This window comes from Podarcis pityusensis (assembly GCF_964106645.2).
Source record: "Podarcis pityusensis genome assembly, chromosome: 11".
NCBI lineage: Eukaryota > Metazoa > Chordata > Lepidosauria > Squamata > Lacertidae > Podarcis > Podarcis pityusensis.
In genome coordinates this window covers 45,696,240-45,704,495 of record NC_138036.1, presented here as the reverse complement: position 1 = coordinate 45,704,495, position 8,256 = coordinate 45,696,240, and positions in this window count along the sequence as shown.

Here is an 8,256-nt window from a genome sequence, read left to right as displayed (position 1 = left end):
TGCATGCTGTCAGTGTGCTCTGCAGCATGCTGGCGCCACATGCGCACACTACGGGGCATGAACATGCAGCTGTCAGTCTGGCGGGGCTCGGCCCTCTGATTTGGGGGGGGGGGCTTGGCCCCCATGGCCCTCCATACTTTGTGCCCATGGTATAGGGCCTTAAAAAAAAAAGACACTGGAGAGCTATGAATATCTGCTAGTTTTGTACTAATGTATTATTATTATTATCATTATCATTATTATCATCATTATTGTTATCATTTTAATGCATGCACATCAGTTTTCTTTGTCTGGGTTTAGACTATCTGGCCACAATGCCACCCTTCGAATTAAGGGCCAAATACACAGGTAAAAAGAAAGTCTTTGCTTGGTGCCAATTGTACAATTAAGCCTTGTAATTGTACAAAGACTCTCCTCCCGCAAAAGAGGGGAGTGGTTGTGGGTGGGAGCCGGTCTCCGCCTCAAGCAGGGGGCAATTGTACAATTAAGCCTCGTAATTGTACAATTAAGAGTACCAGAGCTCTCTAGTAATGGAATGCATAGGGGACCTACTGAGCCTCTACGAAACTGAGGCTCTGAAGGAATCTTGGTAAGCATCTTTCAGCAGCTATGACTTAGAACAATAACCAATACAGTGGTACCTCGGGTTACATACGCTTCAGGTTACAGACTCCGCTAACCCAGAAATATTACCTCGGGTTAAGAACTTTGCTTCAGGATGAGAACAGAAATTGGCGCAGCAGCAGCAAGAGGCCCCATTAGCTAAAGTGGTGCTTCAGGTTAAGAACAGTTTCAGGTTAAGAACGGACCTCTGGAACAAATTAAGTACGTAACCAGAGGTACCACTGTACCTTGTACCTGCTTTGTCAAGATGCATTATATTTATCCAAGCATTATTTAAACCAAAACTTACCTAATTTTAAAGAATTTAAATGTTCTCCACCTGCTTCAGTAAACACACACAAACACCTCTGATGCCATCAAATAAAATGTGTGTGTAAATGTGCGAGCCCAGGGCATTTTGGTGATGGAAGCAGGGAATAAATGCCCCATAACCAGGCGAAACATCTTTCTAAAACCATTCAGGCCCCAGAATACCTCTATCATTATGCTGCCTGAAGCCAACTGCTTCACTTTGCTTCATGGCACAACTAGTGCTGTGTCTAACGTAGCCTGTTCAAACTATAAATTTGATATTTTGCAGACTCAAAAGTCAATTCATGCCTATTTCTGCATTTTGCTTCCAAAAGAGAACGAAGAACGTGCTCCCGTTTGTTTCCTGTTAGGCTTTGCTGTTGGCTTAGTTTTTCCGAGTATGAGCAAGAGAAAAGCAGATTAGCTACTAACACTACCGTTGTTGCTACAGATCTGCATAATGGATGAGACAGTTTATGCCGTCCCTGTTTGTTCAGCTCCTCAAATCAACTAAAAAGTATGATGCCCGGCATTTGAGTCCATGTCAATGTCATGCGAAGGACTATCATTCATTGTTACACCTCTATAGTTGCATTGTGGCAGTGCAGATGAAGCTTCTAGAACCAGACATGGCAGGACCGTCACTGCATCACTTCCTCTTGCCCATATTAAGAACATAAGAGGATGTGTGCTGGATTAGATCAAAAGTCTGTCTAGTCTATCACCATTTTCCCATGGTACCCACAGTTGCCTCTGGGAACCCCGCAGCAACACATGAGGGTGATAGCCATTTCCAGGGCTTTTTCTTCGGCCAGAACCTGCCAGAACTCAGTTCCGGCACCTCTCAGGTGGGTGCCATTGTCATCCTAAGAAAACGAGGGAGGCATTCATGTTGAGTTCTGTCACCTATTTTTCTAGAAAAATAGCACTGGCCATTTCCCACTGTTGCTACCCAGCAATTTGTATTCAAAGACATACTGCCTCCTCTGAATCTGGAGGTAACCTATAGCATAATTTCCTGAAGCACCAAATGTGTGATGTGGCATTGCTATGCTTTAAGTTCTCTAGGCCTCACAAGTTGCATCGAGGAAGCAGAGTAGCTCCATGATGTGTGGCAATATCACATTGCACATTTTTTGGTATTTTATGCATTTATTTGCAACCTGCTCTTCGTTGTTCATGCAATCCCAGAGTGAAGAATGTTAACATACCATGAAACTACATGACATCTAAATACAACTCAATATAAAATCAAACAATAAGCTAACAACGAAAACCACATCCGCCAAGCCAAATGGTTGAGGGAATAGCCATGGTTTTACCAGGCATTAAAGCCCTATTAGCATTAGTGCTGATAGCACTTGTTGTAGAGGACTAACTAAAGTTGGAGCGCCACTATTGAAAAGACCTTCTCATGAGTCACCATGTACCATATCTCAGAGAACTGTGACACCCATGAAAAGGGCATCCTGTTGAAGTACAAGTAGCGAAATCGCAGCTAAGACACTCAAATTATATATGTGACTGACACCCTTCTTTGGAAATTAAACCAGTGTCCAGATTTTAACATTCAAAAACTTTGCATGCAGAAACTTATAGTTATAGATGAATCAAAAATTAATATTTACAGTTGCACGCTTATCTTAGAATGGGTTTATAGTCTCTTCTTTTAACTTCCAAGCAACTTTATTTTCCTTCTTTTCCAGAGCTCAGCACTCAGCCTTCTGTATCTCAATTGCAGCTCCTATGAGAGATTTCCACTTTTACCTTCTCCTGCAGCTTTGCTCTCTTTCTTTCAAGCAGGAAAGAAACACTCCGACACTCTATACAACTTAGCAGTGTTCACAGTGGATTCTAAAACACAGTCATCTTGCATCACATAAACTGGAGTCTCTCCTTCACTAGATACCTCCCATGTGACCAGCGTTAGCCAATCACATGAAAGCTACTAGAGGACTCTCTAGAATTCAGTTACCAACCAATCAAATTTAAACACATAGTAATGCACACAAGCATTTGCAATTTCAGTGAATTAACTGACTATACTTAACTGAGTATTTGCAATTTCAGTGAATTAACTGACTATACTTAACTGAGAATTCCTGGAGAACAGGCGAAGTCCTGGCAGACTGGAGGAGGGCAAATGTCCCTATTTTCAAAAAGGGGAAAAGAGAGGACCCAAATAATTACCGCCCAGTCAGTCTGACATCAATACCAGGGAAGATTCTGGAGTAGATCATTAAGCAAACAGTCTGTGAGCACCTAGAAAGGAATGCTGTGATCACCAATAGTCAGCATGGATTTCTGAAAAATAAGTCATGTCAGACTAACCTGATCTCGTTTTTTGACAGAATTACAAGCCTGGTAGATGAAGGGAATGCAGTGGATGTAGCCTACCTTGATTTCAGCAAGGCATTTGACAAGGTCCCCCATGATATTCTTGTAAAGAAGCTGGTAAAATGCGGTCTTGACTATGCTACCACTCAGTGGATTTGTAACTGGCTGACTGACCAAAACCAAAGGGTGCTCATCAATGGTTCCTCTTCATCCTGGAGAAGAGTGACTAGTGGGGTGCCACAGGGTTCTGTCTTGGGCCCGGTCTTATTCAACATCTTTATCAACGACTTGGATGATGGACGCAAGGGCATCCTGATCAAATTTGCAGATGACACCAAACTGGGAGGGGTGGCTAACACCCCAGAGGACAGGATCACACTTCAAAACGACCTTGACAGATTAGAGAACTGGGCCAAAACAAACAAGATGAATTTTAACAGGGAGAAATGTAAAGTATTGCACTTGGGCAAAAAAAAATGAGAGGCACAAATACAAGATGGGGGACACCTGGCTTGAGAGCAGTACATGTGAAAAGGATCTAGGAGTCTTGGTTGACCACAAACTTGACATGAGCCAACAGTGTGACGCAGCAGCTAAAAAAGCCAATGCAATTCTGGGCCTCATCAATAGGAGTATAGCATCTAGATCAAGGGAAGTAATAGTGCCACTGTATTCTGCTCTGGTCAGACCTCACCTGGAGTACTGTGTCCAGTTCTGGGCACCACAGTTCAAGAAGGACACTGACAAACTGGAACGTGTCCAGAGGAGGGCAACCAAAATGGTCAAAGGCCTGGAAACGATGCCTTATAAGGAACGGCTAAGGGAGCTGGGCATGTTTAGCCTGGAGAAGAGGAGGTTAAGGGGTGATATGATAGCCATGTTCAAATATATAAAAGGATGTCACATAGAGGAGGGAGAAAGGTTGTTTTCTGCTGCTTCAGAGAAGCGGACACGGAGCAATGGATCCAAACTACAAGAAAGAAGATTCCACCTAAACATTAGGAAGAACTTCCTGACAGTAAGAGCTGTTCGACAGTGGAATTTGCTGCCAAGGAGTGTGGTGGAGTCTCCTTCTTTGGAGGTCTTTAAGCAGAGGCTTGACAACCATATGTCAGGAGTGCTCTGATGGTGTTTCCTGCTTGGCAGGGGGTTGGACTCGATGGCCCTTGTGGTCTCTTCCAACTCTATGATTCTATGATTCTATGATTCTAACACATCCCCCAATGACCTCAAGGTCTAGTCAAGTGTATAAGGAAGCTGGTGATCTTTCAGGCACATGGATCTCATATCATCTAGGGCAAGCATTCCCAAACTGGGTCCTCTAAATGTTTTGGGACTACAACTCACATCATCCCTAGCTAACAGGACCAGTGGTCAGGGATGATGGGAATTGTAGTCCCAAAACATCTGGAGGGTCAAGTTTGGGGGTGCCTGATTTAGGACTTTATGTATCAAAACATGAACTTTGGATTGATAGCCTATATTGGCAGCTAGTGTAGATCTTTCAATACTGATGTTCTATGTTGACGAAGAGCTGAGCTGTCACCTCAAGCAAGTCTGGCTGTAGGAATATGCACTAATTGCAACTGTTGAACTAGATCCAAAGGCAGCCCAGGTACTCAAGATTAACATGGGAAAGAGTAAGATGATACAGGGCTGCTATTTTTAAGAGCCATCATGTATCTGTGATAACGTCTAGTTCTAAGGCATGATGCCTTGAAATGCTTGGGATAGTTAGAAATGCTGAAGGATGAAAACCAGCTAATTGGAATGCCGAGGGGAGTAAGAGAGCAGCTGGGCTGGAACTCTAACCTCACACAGTGTCTCTAAATCTATGGCTACGAGGAAAGGCTGAGTGAGAATAGATCCCAAGAGGTAGGAAAGCTAAAGGGTGGAGACACTCAAGACAGTAAATTAATTACATGCAAATTTACTTGTAGCGGGGAATTCCAGTCTGCCCTTTTACGTGGCAAGCTTGATTGGGACAATATTTCATGCAAGGAACACTGCAGGAAAGTGAACACTTCTTCAATGAATCTGTTGTTATACAATAAAGAAATGGAGTCCAGTATGCTTTTCCAGAAATAGCCTAAAAAATATAATAGCATAAGAGCAGGTAGGGGATGGCAGTCCTAAGGACTATGACAAGTCTCTCCAAGCACCAGACTTTTGTACAATTTTATAGAAATACAATCTTCTCTTTCTTTTTCTGTCAGAGTCATTCAGTAGATTCAGGAATACCAAGTTATTGGGGAATAATTCTCACTGAACTCAGTGGGGCTTCCTTCTGAGTAACTATGTGCTGTAAGAGTTATGGGATTTGAGAATTCTTGAGACTTCCAGAAAGCCATTTTCAATCTAGCCATTCCTAGTCTACATTTCATCATTTAGAGAATGGCTATCCAGCTTTTCAGGTAATTACCTCACCCGCATAACATAACATAACATAACATAACATTTTAAATATTAAAGCAAGATACAATAATATCATGTCATGTAAAAGCATCATGAAATAAAAGCAGAACAGAAGCTCACAGCCAGGTTTCATACACACATACAGAATACTGTATATAATGAATGTGTCTAAAAGGGTTAGGTAAATAAAGAGTTTTTCATTTGGTGATGGAAAAACATCCAAGTTGGTACCATAGAAGCCTTTCCTGGTGCTAGCACAGAAGAGTTGGGGCATCTCAGCCAAGAAGGCTCTGTCACATGTCACCACCAGCTTCATGTCTGAAGGTAGGGTGACCAAAAGAACTGCTTCCAAGGCAGAACTTAGTAGCCATAGGCTTGGGTGAGAACCAGTGTGGTGTAGTGGTTAAGAGCGGTAGTTTCGTAATCTGGTGAACCGGGTTCGCTTCCCCGCTCCTCCACATGCAGCTGCTGGGTGACCTTGGGCTAGTCACACTTCTTTGAAGTCTTTCAGCCTCACTCACCTCACAGAGTGTTTGTTGTTGGGGAAGAAGAGAAAGGAGAATGCTAGCCACTTTGAGACTCCTTAGTGTAGTGATAAAGTGGGATATCAAATCCAAACTCTTCTTCTTCTTCTTCTTCTTCTTCTTCTTCTTCTTCTTCTTCTTCTTCTTCTTCAGGCAATCTGGTCTCAAGTCATTTAAGGTTTCAGATCAGGGTGGATTAAGACCTATAAACCACTACACAGCTTGGATCTGAAGAACCATGTTTCCCTGTGTGGGTTTTGAGATCTTCAGGGAAGACCTTTCTGTCAGACCTATCATCCTCACAGATGGACTTCAGTAATATGGCACCCTGAGCGAAGACAACATTTGGTGCGGCCAACCCCCCAATATTTTCAAAATAAACCCCTTTGGTACAGTCACTTTTTTATAGATCTTCTCAGTAAGTACAGTAAATATAGGTAGTAGTAAGTAAACATAGGTAGTAGTAGTGCCCACACCACCCTAAATCTGGCATTGCATGGGCACATTTGGTGAGGACACAGCAGAGGACCTTCTCAACAGCAACCCCAAATTGTAGCACTCCTTTCCTCAGGAGGCTAAGCTGGCTCCCACTCTGCTCAACTTTCCCCGGCAGGCAAATAGTTCTTTATTTAGACAGGCCTTTGACTGCTAAACTGTCTGTTGCAGCAAGGTCTTTTAATGGTGGTTGTTGCATATTGTTACAATGGTTGTGTGCCACCCCTACTCACTGCCAAGTGGTGCAAAATTCCAGGGCATTCCAGGAGCCCCCCCCCCCCAGGGTCTGTGTCCCATTGAGAATCACGATGTGGCGGAGGCTGCTGTAACTTTAAGAAATATGATTTCTTTGCATATTTACACCTGAATCTAAATGGAGCAGGTTTGCCAGCTTGGGAACTAACTGCCAAGTGTTGCAGTTGTTCTAAAATAGTTTATGTGGCTTCTGAATGGAAACCAAAAGTAATCTAGCCGCTGCATTTTGGACCAGTTGGAAGTTTACAAAGTCTTCTTCAGATGCTGCAATAATTCTGGAAGTTAGCAGAGCGGGGAATGCAATGGCTAAGTTAGCTCTGTCCAAAAGGGGCCATAGCTGGTAAACCAGCTGTAACTGGAAATAGGCACACCTAGCCATCTGAGTCTTCAGCAACAAGGCTGAATCCAGAATGCTCCCCAAGCTATGGACCCCAAGGGAGCACAATGCCATCCAGAACAGGCTGCCTCCCCACCTTAGAACTCAGAACACATAACACATCTGTCTGTTCAGAATTCAGCTCCAATTAATTATAGAACTCACTAGAAAAGAAAGACGGAGGGGAGACACAAACAGTTTATCTTTTGCTGCCAGGTCATTTCATGGAACAAATGGTAAAATAAAAACCTGAAACAACATTATTATCCTAACCATCTTTCCTTGCCTGCCCGGAATTAATAGCACCAATATCCCAACTGCAAGGAAGTGGAAAGTGCATTAATTTGTTCAGGTGTTTAGCAAATCTCTATAAGAAATTACAAAAAATTAAGATAGAAACAAAGCTATCCTAATCTTATAATTAGTAGATGCGGTCTCTGAAAGATAGCGCATAATGTGTAGTAAGCCACATACCAAGTCATTAATGTGACATTGTTTCTGCTAATTGCTTACAGTGATATGATCAAATCACTGGTTCTGATTTTAACAGATAATGGAATTAGCATCTGGATCAGTAAAACCACCAGAATAGATATAATTGCTGTAATTGCTTAATGCATAATAGTCAGACATGTTATCATCCAAAATTATACCTAAAGGACATCTCCAGAGGACATCTATCAGCAAGTCATTATAACACTGTGAATCAGAGTTTCTGGTGAGATTTTTTAGTTGTTATTATTTCCCTGCCTCTGTTTCATCCCCCTCCCCACCCCTGAATGATGGAATTTAACCTGTTTTTCAGAATGGAAGGTACTGCTTTATACAAACGTTGCAGCTGTTATCTTGGTGCGATGTTTGAGAAAACGATGGAATCAGCACAAAGCCTTACAATGGAACAAACCACTAGAACACAACAACATGCGCAAAATTTTAAAC